At 44.9% G+C, this 14,546-nt stretch overlaps 2 long non-coding RNA genes across 3 annotated transcripts in view; one reads left to right on the top strand and one right to left on the bottom strand.

The window, feature by feature from the left end:
* The first annotated feature begins 214 nt into the window (after positions 1-214).
* The window catches only part of LOC128780231 (uncharacterized), a 28,563-nt gene continuing 14,231 nt past the window's right edge, over positions 215-14,546 (top strand). Inside the window, exon 1 of one of the 2 annotated variants that reach the window (XR_011650909.1) lies at positions 215-430. This is a non-coding gene — a long non-coding RNA (uncharacterized lncRNA). Of the gene's footprint in view, positions 431-6,231; positions 6,251-14,546 lie in introns of those variants that run through there. The other variant, XR_008426150.1, reaches the window with a different exon arrangement.
* Positions 2,196-4,004, bottom strand: LOC139441054 (uncharacterized). The gene is made up of 3 exons (XR_011651467.1): positions 3,800-4,004; positions 3,369-3,498; positions 2,196-2,216 (listed from the first exon to the last, which is right to left on the bottom strand). It is a non-coding gene; the product is annotated as an uncharacterized lncRNA (long non-coding RNA).

The following is a 14,546-nucleotide window of genomic DNA, read 5'->3' on the forward strand; positions in this document are numbered from 1 at the left end:
CATTGTAGGTGCTTATTAGCAATTAAGCACCTACATAGTTACCTCTATTCAGTGCATGACAGTAACTTCCACCTTAACCCCCCTAACGACAATCTGAAAGGTCTCTACACAATGTGCCAAATGTCCCTTTGGGGGCAAAGTCAACCTTAGGTTGAAAACCACTGATTTTTAAAAATTTTTATTTATTTATTTTTAAAGAGAGGGGAAGGAAGGGAGAAAGAGAGGGAAAGAAACATCAATGTGTGGTTGCCTCTCCCCTGGCCCCCACTGGGGACCTGGCCTGCAACCCAGGCATGTGCCCTGCCTGGGAATCAACTGTCAACCCTTTGGTTTGCAGCCCGTGCTCCATCTGCTGAGGTGCACAAGCCAGGGCGAAAACCACTGATCTTCAAGCTGTGATCATCTTTGGAACCTGAGTGATCTGGCCTTGGTATGCAGTATTTTTACTATCATTCCATGAAAATTATTTTTTAATTCCAATTGGTTTATTTTTGGGTGGTTATTTAGAAGTGTATTTCATAATATGTAAATATAAGTATTTTCTAGTTATCTGTTGTTACTGATTTCTTGATTAATGGTAGTGAAAGCAAAAAACATATATATATATATGTTTTTATATATATACTTGAAATTTATTGAAACTTGCTTTATATCACTATATAGTCAGTGTTTTAAAAAGTTTCCAGGGTGCTTGGAAAGCATCTGTAATTTGCAGTTTTGGGGTGTAGTGAAGTACTTATCCACATTGAATGCAATTTGCTTCTCATGTTATTTTAAAAATATTTTTATTATTTTGGGGGGGCTTTATTGGTTCTGGAATAGAACCTGAATGATAGAGGTTTGTTAAATCTCCTATTATGATTATTAATTTATATAATTTTCCATGTAGCTCTGTTCTATATAATTTTGAGTTTATGTTATTAAGTGAATAAAAATGTGGAACTAACTGGTAGATTGAACTGACTGATATGAAGTATTCCTCTTTATTTTTAGTAGTGTTTTTTTGTCTTCAAGTCTACTATGTTATTATATAATTTTCATTTGGTTAATGCTCGTATAGTATATTTTCCCCATTCTTTCACTTTAGATATTTTTTGCACATTTCTCTAGGTAGCTCTCAGTTTGTTATGTTAGTGATAAGTGGCTATTATAATCAATCAAAGAATTGATTTTGTCAGAGGATGTAATGTAGGAGATATTACATCCTCCTTTTTAATATTACATTAAAAATAATGTAATATTTTTCCCATTCACTTGTTCCAACACCTTTTATTATATTATAAATATTTTCCCACAAGTCTAAGGAGATATCTTTGTCATAGAAAATTTCCATCTGATTTTGCATTTACTATTGGACTTTGTATTTTGTCCCATCAGTTTGTCTATTCAAAGACTATTACCCCACTGTTTAGATTAACGTAGATTTATAACACAATACATAGTTATATTTGGTTGAGCTAGGTTCTATTTATTAATTTGCTTTTCCAGGATTCCCTTTTCTTTCCTAATTTTAACAAGTGAACTGAAAATGAGTTTGTTTTAGTTTTAAAATGTTGATATTTTAAACTGTATCACAATTTATAAGCAACTTTGGGAAATTGACATTCTTATGTTTTTCATCGAAGAACACGATGCCACTTTACAGTTGTTCAGGCGTCTTTCATTGGGCATCATTGTAACATTTGTCCACACAGATCACTGCACATTCTTGCTGAGGTTGGCGTTAGGTGTTTTATCTGTTTTGTTGCTATTGGTTCTTTTTGATTCTGTCTTTAACTTTCTGTTTCTATATACATATAAAGGATATTTATATGTGTGTTATTTCCCCTGACTGTAACAAATTCTGTTACTTGTAATCATTACGTTGCTTTTCGTGATTTGGTAAATAAGGTATCAAGGTAAATAAGTTATTGTACAATAATAAAATTACATTACTTTAGTTATGTAAAAATACTTAAAGTAGATAACACTTGAAAAACTGAAGAAACGAGGTGATGTGAGGAGCGAGAGAAAATCTCGTTGGCGGTGAGTTCATTGATGATGCAATAGAGCAGGAACAGGATACTTACCTTTAAGTGAGTCCAGGGCTCGGACCCCTGGTCCTGCAGAAACCAGCAGTGTTTGTAAGAGAAATCGCGCCCCCTGCAGGTTGTCTGAGGAACTCACGATCTGGCCAGTGTCCTGATTGTCCATAAGGGAGATTGGAGATGGTGAATCTGGGAATACGGGAAAGCAAGAGTATTTACTGTTAGTGACGTCACAGAGTAGGTATTAAGGAGTGACGTGTGAGCGATGACAGGAAAGCCGTCATCCTGGGACGCCTGCAGCGCTTCACCACCGTGACTCCGTGTCCCCAGGCGTCGGGTCCCTTCCACCTGCTGCGCTCGGGCAGGTGCCCGCGCAGCCTGGACGCTTGCACCGCGTCTCGTCCACCTGCAGGGACAGGGAGCCGCACGAAGGCGCGTGTGTCCCTCTCACCAGTGTGTGGCCCGTATTACACACGAGACGCCCGTCCCCCAGCCGGACACCAGCAAATGCTTCACACGTGTTCACCGAGTGAACGCGCTCCCTTCCCGGGGCGAGACCGCGCTCCATCCGTGTCCTCCGCGTCCGGGTGGGGCCGCACCTGCCCGGCGCTGCGCTCGGCCTCCCTGCGGTCCTGAGCCTTTCGGTTCAGAGCCCTTCTCAGATCCAGCCCGTCCCCACGCTGGCCCGCGGGTCCCCTCTCCTCCATCCCAGCGGACACAGGACGGGGACGCACCGGCGGAGGACCCGCGTGGGCGGAGGAGCGTTGGCGGGGTCGCGCGGGGGCAAATGTCTTGGGACGCAGAGCGGAGGGGGCGGAGCGATGTCTGCCCCGGGAACCTCGAGAACTTCGGGGGGAGGAGCGACCAGGACGCTGCCCTGGGAGGGACAGAGGGGCTGGTGAGGGACGGAGGGGCCAGGAGAGGCCGGCGGGGCTGCGATCCGGTGGTTCGGGGTTCGGGTTCGGGGACAAGCCCGGGTGAGAAGAGAAGGGCGGCGCGTGTCTGGAAAGAGGGCTGGACCCTGGTGCGCGGTGGGGACAGGAGAGGGTGGGCCGGAGCCGCCTGGGGGAGGTTTGAACGGGTTACGTTGGGAGCAGGAGGGGAAAGGGCCCGCGCGGAATTCTGCTGGAACGCAGAGAAGGGAGGTTTGGGGACGGGGACCTGCGGGTGGGAGTAGGTGACGGAGACCATGAGAGACTCCAGGAGGGTTTGGGGGGAGAGCGATGGGGCAGGAGACAGGACACGGAGTCGCGCGCTAACACAGCTTTGGGGGGTCCTCTCCCCGGTGGGAAGGAAAGGAGAGCGGAGTGGAGCTCCTTCACCGCGGACGGCGCTGCGCACCCGGCCTCTGGCCTCTCTCGGGACCGGGGGGCGCAGCGCGGGTCCGGGGGTTTGCGGAGCTGGAGCCGGCTGAGCATCCACATGGGTGAGCTCTCCAAGACCGCGGAGCTCACCCCTCTCTTTCCTGGTTCTGAAAGAAGAAAAAACGGGAAAACCGGCGTCCGAGGACTGTAGTGAAGGAGCGAAGGAATTCACCCATTTTCCACGGTGCGACAACAGGGAGGGGGTCGCTGGACCCCACGTGCAGACGCGGAGGCTCGAGTCAGGGACCCGAGCAGCAGGCTGGTTACACGCGCGGTTTTCTCTCCAGACCTTTCTTTGGCTCTTCCGGTGCCAGTAGGGAGAGTCAGCGTTTATGCATCAGAAATGTCCCTGGTGAGAGAAAGGGCTCTGTCCGAGCGGACACCGCCCCCGGGGACTCTGGTGCTCACTGTGTGCTTGGCCAGGGGAAGGGCTGAGACAGAGTTTTGCCGCGGTCCAGCCGCAGCAGAGTCCAGGGGGTCCCGAAGGTGCTATGAGGCGTCGGCCATGGGAGACAGACGACATCACGCCTCAGAGGACAGTGAAGCTCTGTTCCGTTTATTGCAAGCACAAATGGATTTTTATATTTTCCTTTTTGGCATAGATTAACATTTGCAAGTGCATAACATGATCAGTTAACCAGAAACATCAATACAAAGGTAACCAGGAAAAGTACGAAAGTTTCCATGGATATAATTATATTAAACAAAGATTGTTTTGACCAAAGTTTCCATAGATTCAGTTATAGTGAACAAAGATTATTTTAACTAGGAGAGTTATAAATCAGACAATTAGACATTTTCAGAAATTGTTCATAGGGCAAAAGTATACGGTAGATTGAGCAGAGGCAATAAGGCTTTTGTGATACCTAACTTAGCTATCTGTCTTTTCTGTCTGAAATGTTTCTCTGTGTACTATAAACTTTAACTTCATAGTAACTGTTTCTATATGCTTAATAGCTAACCAGCTTTTCTTATTTCTATGGCTGTCTAATTGATATATATTCTTATTTAAGGTAAAGGAGGGGCTGTTACTTTAACGACTTTTAGACATTCAGGGGCTTGTTGACTAGAAACGTATTGGTCTGATTATATCCTGTTTGTGTCAGCTTCTGGTCAATTCTAAGAGTGGTGATCATTTCCAGGAGGTTCCAGATGATTAAAGCAGTAAAAATACAGATTCAAAGAAAGAGAAAGAACAAAATCACACACAGATCCCAAGTAATGCCACGTCCTCCAGGCCAGGATACGCTTCTTTGAAGACATATCCCCCATGTCTGGACTTTGTCAAACAACATGGTTGACCGTACTGGAACTGGACGTGGCAGAGTTTGGGGACAGTTCTGGTCCGATCAAGTGACATGACTGACGGAAACGGTCTTCTTTGTGGTAGCCACGGTGAGCAGTTTTCCCTAAACACAAAAGCTAACATTGATATTGTAGCCAAATTGGACGGGTCCCACATGGTCTGGAGGAATCAGGTAGAAAGTGTCAAGAGGGTAATTGCCTTTCTCTCTGGTTGTTAAAGTTGGGACCTTTCTTGCCAGGAGTTACTGCGTCTGAAGTTCTCGGAGCTGGTGTTGGTTTGTGACTTGTCATTATTGAGTAACTGGGACCACAGCATTGGCTGCCTTCGCCCCTATTTTCCAGTGGTGAGTGACGTGGAGACGGGAGCATTTCATTTCCTGGGGGCTGTAGCTTCCAGTTGAGTTTTAACTATTTTAGGAGAAGTCAAGGAATATGTAGATTCATTTCAGGTGGAATTTTTCCAAATTTAATGGATTTAAGCAGGACGGCTACAAGGGGGCCCTGGGGCTGGCCCTTGACCCTTTTTATAAGGATACTTTGAAGCCCCAAGGCCCCTCACATCATTGCTGCCTCATTTATGCTCTTCTGCGTGTGGGGTTTCTGACTCTCTCCTGTGAGTGAGGTTCTCCCGCCTATGTATGTCTTACATTAGGCCATTTTCATTGGCTAATCTGTGTCATACCTGTGGGATTATTAGACCAGCCCAAAGATTCCTGAGGTCACAGGAAAGGTTGTTTCCCCACCATGTAAGCAAGCAGTCAGGTGTTTAATACGAGGTGAATTAGGGGAGTACATGTATGTCACCGTTTACTTAAGGAAGATTTAACAATTTAAGTAAAGTAACCTTCTCAAAACTGAATGATTGTGTCAGTGAAATAGGGAACAATGTACTAATGTAGCTTGTGGACATACAACTTCTATTAAAAGTTTTGAAGGTGGCAATGAAGATGGCCAATATTTTGCACTTGGCACGTTGATTTGAAACTGGCTGTTAAGGAAGGGAAGACTGAGAAATTACTTAGGATTGTCATCTCATTTCTTCCTAAGAGGTTTAGTTGCCACAGTTTGGTTTAGGAAGAGAACTTCAGCACCATCACCTCAGCTTCAGACAGTGACACTCCTAGCAAGAGGCTGTTGACCCTCTTACCGTCTCCTTGTGTGTTAAGGTTTTGGGAGTTGCCCGACAGAAATTAATCTGCCAGGTATGCTGGCTTTTTTTTTTTAATTGCCTGCATGTTCCCCATTTACCTTTGAAATCTAAGACTCTGTTCTTCCATTCTCCAAAATACCCTGTATACCCAATATCACCTCCTTATATTTGGTATTCATTTGAATATGAATTCCCCTTGCCCGTATGTTTGACATTGAATACCTCCTGTTAATTAGATTATGTTAATTTGATTGTTATCCCAGCTCTTAGAACTTAGAAGGTATGGCAAAAATAATGTTTTAAACCCTGCAGTGTTGGTGAGCTGGCCGTGTGACATGCATGGCTGGGACACTAACTTCTGGAAAGTGCAGCCTCTGAGAGATTGTGGACATCTGCTGGCAAAAGTAAGCATTAATATTATATTTTGCTCTGTCAGCCTTTTTGGTCTATTTCTGCAGGGCTTGGTACAATTTAGTAGTGGTGGGAGTCACTTTCTTCTCTGTACATTTACACCGGCATGAAAAGTATTTGTGAGGCCAGTTGCTCGGACTTAGGAGTGTTCTTCATTGACCGCTGGCTCTGTTTACATTGGGAGGACTTGGTTCTGCTCCTGCATTGGCATCTGGCAACTGGGCTCCATTGCCCAGCTCCGACTCTGGAGTGTGGCTGTGGGATCCTGGTTACAGATCTAGGTTCTGTCTCCAGGGTCTGTGGCCTGGGGCTGTGAGTCTGGGATGTGGAGTCTCTTTAGTGTGGCTTTGCATGCTGGGTTGGTGTGTGGGATCCACAGGCAGCTCTGGCTCTAGGGTCTGATGGATGGATTCTGGTGTCCAGAGTTCTCTGTCAGTCTCTGGTGTCCAGTGGCTGGCATTCAGTGTACATGGTCTGTCCTGGGTTGTGGGGACAGTTTTAGGATTGGGGCGGAGATCTGGCATTCAACTATTGGTTCTGGTTCTTCTCCAGGGTCCAGGTTCTAGACTCCAGGGCCTGTGTATGTTTTGGCATTGAGTGTCTGTGAACTTGATGCGGATCCCGGCCCACGGGATCTGTGTGCTGTGGCAGCAATAGACAAATTCACAGGGACTACAAAAATCCTGTGGGGAAAAAGGGATGGCATGGCCACTCTCTAAGTGAGAGAGGGCGTGAGGGCCAGAGAGAGCCCCTGAGAAAGCCCCATCCCTGCCTGGGCAGGTTTTCAGTGCTTTTCTGGGCAGTTTACATAGAGGATGGTCCACATTTACTGTGCCCATGCTCACTGTAGGTGACTACCTTTTACGTACAACCAAGGACAGAATGCTGCTAATTACATCAAAGAGAAGGATGTTACAGTTCCGGGGGGGGGGGGGGGAGTGGTTGAACTGGTCACACTCCATACTTGGGTGGTTTAGCACAGACTTTAGGAAGTTAAAGATACTCAGTCAACATTTGCTGCCTCAATCCAGGGTGAGGGAGTTTCTGGGAAAGCAAGTCTCAGAGCAGCCTAGGTACAGGGCACGCCTGATTCCCCACAGAAGTAACTGTGTGTATGGGCGTGGGCCCTGCCGGTTGGACCTCGCTCCCACTGGCTTTTCCGAGTGGGATCTGGGCTGCATTTCCCGTGCGTGGGACAGTTCCCTATACTCCATCTTGGCCGGCAGTCCCTGGTTCTACCTTTTGCACTCTGCCTTTATGTGGGTGGGAGACATGCTTGGAAAAGTGGTCTCCAGAAAAATGTGTGGTCCTCTGGACAGTAGGGAAAGCATGCAGTAGTTGGGAAGCGCCCTGCCCTGTTTCAGAAGCTGTAACCTCCCATGGCTAAGGCTGAGTGAAAGACCTTGGCACCACAGGCCATTAAGGAGACAAAGCTTATCTCCCTGGCAGGGGTGCCGCCCCTGCCCACTTAACTTTACCCTGCTTGGCCCTGAGCCTGATCAGTTAGCCAATTATGGGTACGATTCCTCAAGGGAGGGATGACCTAAGACAGGCATGGTCAGGAAGAGGCCCTCAGGGAGGACTTGGGGGGCTATAGAAAAAGGCAGTGATGGACCCTCGCCCCTCAGCTTTGACATAGCCTGAGTCCTCATTCTGTCTGCAAGAAGTCTCCTAACCTCTTGGCTGCCTTACTTCCCCTGCCTGACTGAAGCCTGAAACAATGACAGAGGGCAGTGCAGCCCTGTGCTGGAAAGGGCGTTTCCCTGGTGCGGATCAGGCCTAAGAGGGAATACAAAAAACCCCGTGAAAACTGCTTTGCTAAGAATGCCCTCAGGTTTCTCCTAATGGTCCAAGCATGAAATGAGTTTGTTTCCCAAAGTTTCATAGCCGTTTAGCTAACTGATCCTGACTGAGAATAAGCCCTCAGAGTTCTTTGAATGTTACCTATTGTTTGATTCTTACTGCCTGACAATGATTGATGAGCTTTACCTGTATTCCTGTGCGAATTGCACCCAATAAAAGCCCATTGAGGAAAAGGGTCTTAGCCCTTCCCCTTGCATAGATCAGTCACCTTTCCTCCCCAAGCAGATCATGTCTCAGTAGACTTATTCTCATCCTCGGCGGATAAGCTGATATAATAGCTGTCACTATACCATCTAATAAAACAGTTTTGAATGATGTTAAAGGGCAAGTATGGGTGACCAGAGACAGGTGATGGGGTGGGGTTGGGGGAGTGGGGTTGCAGGCTGAACTGACTTGTGGCTGAACTGACTTTTCAGCCAAACAGACTTATTGGCCAAATGGACTTTTTCACCAAACAGGCTTTTTGGCCAAAGAGGCCTTTTCGCTGACCCGATTTAAGGCAAGGTTCAACCAGCATCGCAGCCGCAAAATCGTATACAGTCCATTTTTTGCTCCCATAGGATTTAACCTAGCATTCACAGAGAATAGACGAATAGACAGTTCTGTTGTTCAGCACTTCCGAAAGAGACTCCTACAGAAGCTCCAAAATGAACCACCATAGGAATTAGTTGATAACTTGACCTGAATGACGCTAAAGATGATAATTACCAATTCTTGATAAACAATTCTTCACCCCTCAATGCAGAGGTCAGAAGCAGAAACTGGAAATGTACAACGTTTGCACATGTGGGAGGAACCGAAAATGGAAAAGGAAGTCCAGGCATAGTTGAGGAAACAACAGTACATACACCGATAGCGCCGATATTTTACTTTGTTTTTTTTTCTGCACCTCTTGGTGCAGAAATCTGTATAAATTTTACCTCCACGTTGTTTAAGGAAGCTGCAACAAAGCAAAGACAAACGAATTTCAAGCACACCTTCAACTTGTCAAAGACTGACGCTACTATGCTACAGAGCCAGTTCTGAGAAACGTCATATAAAACGTATCAATGGCTCCTTTGCCCTTAACCTGAAAGCCAGTCACAAGGTAACTGGACACCCCTGAAATTTAGATGTTTTCGAATGCACTTGTAAATACCACTGCCCCCCAAAGTCCTTGACATTCCACTGGAATCAACCACTTTTCCTGCTGACCTGCACTGAGGTGTCATTCCCAAGAGTGACCACGAGGTGGCAGCATAAACCGACAGTTGGAACACAAACTCTACTATTGGCTTCCCACAAAGGTTCCTTCGCTTTTTTACCTGAACGAGGACCCTAAAACAGTAAACGCACTCTAGGCAAAGTTTAGTAAACGAGCCCGTAAACATGTCTGGAGGGGCATATACATAAAGTGAAAGTGCTTGTATTTTACTTCACTTTTTCTCATCTCCTGGTAGAGAACTTTAAATAAATTTTACCTCCTCGTTGTTTAAGGATTCTGCATCAGAGAAACCAAATTACAAGTGATTTTCAAGCATACCTGGAACTTGTGGAAACCAGCCTCTAGCACGCTACACAGCCAGATCCAAGAAATGTCACATAAAATATGCTTATTGCGTTCTTGGTGGTTAATCTGGAAACCAGTGACAAGGTAACTGGCCAGCCCTGACATTTAGACGTTTTCAAATGCACTTCTGAATACCCCTGCTATCCAAAGTCATTCATATTCCCCTGGAATCAACCACTGATCCTGTTGAATTGTACTGAGGTGTCATTCCTTAGAAAGGCCACGAGATGGCAGCAAAGACCAGCATTTGGAACACATAGTGTACTAATGCCTTGGCCAAAAATTTTGTTTGCTTTTCACCATCAGATGCCATGACAGAGACAATTTTCATTCTCCCCCAAACAACGGGACTGAACCACTACTGGACAACGTTGTCACTGTTTTGTTCCACTGCCCTCTCTCACCTTTCAAGCTACTTCACCGTTCCATCGTCCCACAACATTGTCCTCTTTCAGACCAGGGAACTCTTCCAGGTGTCTTCTGCAGTCTTGCAGGGAAGGAAAATTCCTCTCCAATAAGAGAAATTCACAAAGACCAAAGTAAACGGTCATGCAAAGTGCAAGCTCTGGTGAGGACTGCGGATGAATCATGACTGCTCAGCGGGGCTGGAACACTTTCCCCCTGCTCACCGAAGAGAAATGTGTGTGCTCCTTCCTTATCCTGAAGCTTCCCTGTCTTTCCTGACAAATTCTGGACATTTTCCCTCAGGTGGCTTTCACCTGGTCTAACAGAGATCAGTACTTGTTGGGAGAAGCCCTCTGGGTTTCCGCAAGGAGCTCCCACCGCAGGACATCACCTCCTTCAGATGAAGACCACCCTTTGGAGGGGCTGCTAGTGGTTCCTGGGCTTCCCTCAATATCTCCTGTTCCACATTATTCTCAAATATCAACGGTTCATCCCCTCACACTTTGTCTTGGAAATGGAATGTTTCCCTTCCATTTCCGTAGAGAACTGCATGTGGAAATTCAGTCAAGATGGGACCCCCACCACCCAGCTTGACATCTGTGGAACCCAAACGTCAAAGAGATTAACATAATCAAGCTGCTGCAAATGCTTTTCGACACTGGATTGGGATACTTTGAGTATATTGCCTGTCTCCCATGTGCCATAACGTGGTCCGTCTTCTGTTAACGTCTGCCCTGGATGGCTCTCCACTGCTCCTGGTCTGCCTACTCGTGCGGTAACTGTCATGAGAAATCTCCTGCATTAATCTTTGCAGCCCACTTCTCACACGTTCCATCAGACTCAGCATCTTCTCCGTACACACCAAGCATGTTTTCTTGCCTTACACTTGCGCTTGTACCTTTCTGGAAATGACACAGACTGAGGGGCCAAAAACGTTCCTTATGTTCATGCATCTTCAGTGGGAAGAGGGCCACACACACATTCACCACTTGTCATGAGGTTTTTCATCCCACAGGGATATGACAGTTGTCACGATACTGTCTAAACAACAGTTTCAAATGACATTAAAGGCAAGTATGCGGGACCGTTGCCAGGTGATGACATGGGGGCAACACAGAGGTGGTGCAGCTGTGGGGGACCAAACTGACTTTTTGGACAACTAGAAAGTAACTAGAAAGCCCTTACACTTAGATGTTTTGAAACGCACTTCTAAATACCACTGCCATCAACAGTCATTGATATTCCACTGGAATCCACCACTTTTCCTGACTCAACTAAGATGTCATTCCCCAGAAAGCCCACAAGATGGCAGCAGTATGCACACTTAGAACATTTTGGAAATGACCCTATTGTACCATCCCTGTGTTCTCAACCAACTTCAAAGGAGTGAAATTATAGAAAATGTTTCAGCCTCATGGCTGCTAATGTAGAACTCAGAAACAAAAGGTAACTGGAAAGTTCTTTTATTTAAATGTAATGAAAGACACTTCTCAAATAACATTCCACAAACCCTTAGTAGATAATTTACTATAGCCAATGACTTTTACCGCCGGCCTGCACGAAGCTGTTATTCCCAGGTGACACACGAGATGGCAGCAGAGAGACACACTTGGGACAATTTTCAAAGGGACCATCCTGTGCTAAGGCAAGTTTTAACAAATTTCAAAGGACTGAAATTACATACAGTATATTTCTTACTGTCATTGCTGTTAACATAGAAATCATGAACAAAGGGTAACTAGTAAGTCCTGATATTTAAAAGTTACTAAATACACGTCTAAATAACATTACAATCAACACTCATTGATGTTCTAACTACACTCAACCACTTTTCCTGCTCACCTGCCACTAACATGTTATTCCTCAAATGACCACGAGATGGCAGCAGAGACGCACACTTGGAACACTGTACTATTTGGCCAAAAGGTTCATTCAGTTTTTATGCAAAGACGCAAAGGAAGAAACGTTTTTCATTTTCACCAATAACTGTATTGAACAATGTATTCACCGTTTTGTTCCACTGCTTTCTGCAATATAGCAGGCCTCTTCATAATTCCATCTTCCCAAAAGGTTTTATCGTTTGGCCAAGCCAATATAAAGCCAGTTTCAACAAGCATCAGAGCAGTGAAATTACATACAATGTTTCTTAAGTGCTCTCATTGCACTTCAGCCAGAATTCACATTCCAGAAATGGGTCTTAGGAAAGTCCTTATATTTGGTAGTTATGTAATGTACTCATAAACAACCTCAAAAGTAAAACATGATTTGAATTACAAAATAATTGAAAATGAATGGTGATAAAGATACTGCATACCAAAACTCATGTAGGAAATCTTCACCCTTCAATGCAGACTATCAGAAATAAAAGCTGCAAATTTACAATTTTTGTACCCATATTAGGAACCTAAAATAGTACATTAAATCCAGAGAAAGTAGATAAAAACGTGCACAGGATGTGAGAGGGGGCCACAGATGTGGGTGGGGCTGGGTGGGAGGCCAATTTAGGCTGGGGGGCATGAGGGGCTGGCAATTCTGGGGGAGAGTTGAGCAACCACGTGGGCTGGAAGTTAGGTGCTGCCAGCTGCTGCTGGTCTCTGGTCTCTGTGGTCCCGAGGTGTTGCTCACAGCCTAAGCTGACGCAAGCAACGCAAACCAGGGACAGGAGCTGAGCTGTGTCGGAGCTATGAGGTGGGAGGGTGGAGGGCAGATACAGCCCCGCTGTGGGGAGCAGAAAAGGGGGGCCTGGCTGTTTCTGGGGTACACGTCTCAGGTCCCAATTTAGCTGACCACTTACTGTGGGACCACTTTTCTATATTTATCTAGATTATGTTTCAGTTATAGATAACTTTGGTCCATGGATATACAATGATACCCATTTTTTAACCCAAAAACAAGATGATATTTTTCATCTGTTAAAGTTGCTGTTATTGGGTGGCAATTTCCAATTTTGTTCATACAGATCCTGTACGTTGTTGTTAAGCTTATTCCCAGTTTTTTTTAACCTGTTTTGTTGCTATTGAGTCTTTAAAAAAATTGTATCTTGAATTTACTATTTCTGCATATTTATTTCTGCATGTTATTTTTGCATCACTGCACTAAATTCTATTGGTGATACTTTTCCGTGGATTCTCATGAGTTACAAAGGTAAACATGCTCTCATGCAATAATGATCGTTAAATGGTTGTAGCTGTAGGTGACCTAGGAATAGTTAAAGCCTGAAAGAACACAGGAAGTGAGGTAATGTGAGGAGACAGAAAAATTTTCTTTGTTAGTCATACATAGATTAACGGCTCAATAAAATAGTAACATCCTTCTTAGCATTTTAAATGAGTTTGGGGCCTGGAAGCATGGTGTTCTAGAAATCAGAAGTATTTTGTTACAGGGAATGTGCCCCGGGCAGGTAATCTGAGGAACACAGAGTGTGGCAAATGTCCACATTTTCCAAGAGGAAAACTTGAGATGGTGAAATGTGGAATCTAACAGAGTAAGAATCTTTGTTCTAAGTGACATTATGAAGAAGTTATTACAGTGACATAGGAGCAGTGGAGAGAAGCAGGGATCCTCAGATGGCTACTGTGTTTAATCACAGTGTGATTTGGTCTCCTAAGTGGATGGGTCTTCCTTTGCCTCCAGATCTATTGCCTGGGACACTTCTCCCTGACATTTGTCAGATGGCTGGCCTTTTTTATTCTTTAAGTTTTAGCTTCCATGCTTCCTGTTCCAAGAAAGGCAGCATTTCAGACATAGGATGCACAGGGACATGCTGTTTGTATTCTAAGGGACTCTTCAGGATACAGAACAGGGTTTGTCATTCTCAGCACTATGGACCTTTCCGGCCCCATAACTCATTCACCTGGGGGATTGTCCTCTGCATTGCAGGTGCTTATTAGCATTCAGTACCTCTATTCACTGCCCACACCCTGGCTTCCCTTCCCCTCAGGACAGTCTAAAATGGCTCAGCACATTGCCTCAAGCCCCCTTTGGGGCAGAAATCACCTTTGGTTGAGAAACAGTTTGAAGCTTTTATCATTTTTGAAAGCAGAAAGATCTTGGTCTGGCATACAGTATTTTTATTGTTTTTCTATGTAAATTATTTCCCAGTCTGACTGTGATTTATTTTGGGAAGGTATTTAGAAGTGTGTTTTAGAACATCTAAATGTAGGGACTTTCTAGTTACCTTGTGACTGGTTTGCAGATCAATGGCAAAGAGAGCAATAAGTAGTTTGTGAGATATTTGTTGAAACCTGGTTTATAGCTGACTATAGTCATGGTTTAAAAAGCTCTAAGTGTGCCTGAAAAGCATTTTTAGTTTACTTTGTTGCTGCTTACTTTAACAGTGAGAAAAAAATGTTTTCACAATTCTACCCCAAAGGTTAAACAGAGCTGCTATCATTTTATGTACATACACTTGCGGAGATGTCGACGTGCACGTTTCTGTCTACTTTCTCTGGATTTAATTGACTATTTTAGTT

This window comes from Desmodus rotundus, chromosome 1 (assembly GCF_022682495.2).
Source record: "Desmodus rotundus isolate HL8 chromosome 1, HLdesRot8A.1, whole genome shotgun sequence".
NCBI classification, from domain to species: Eukaryota; Metazoa; Chordata; class Mammalia; order Chiroptera; family Phyllostomidae; genus Desmodus; species Desmodus rotundus.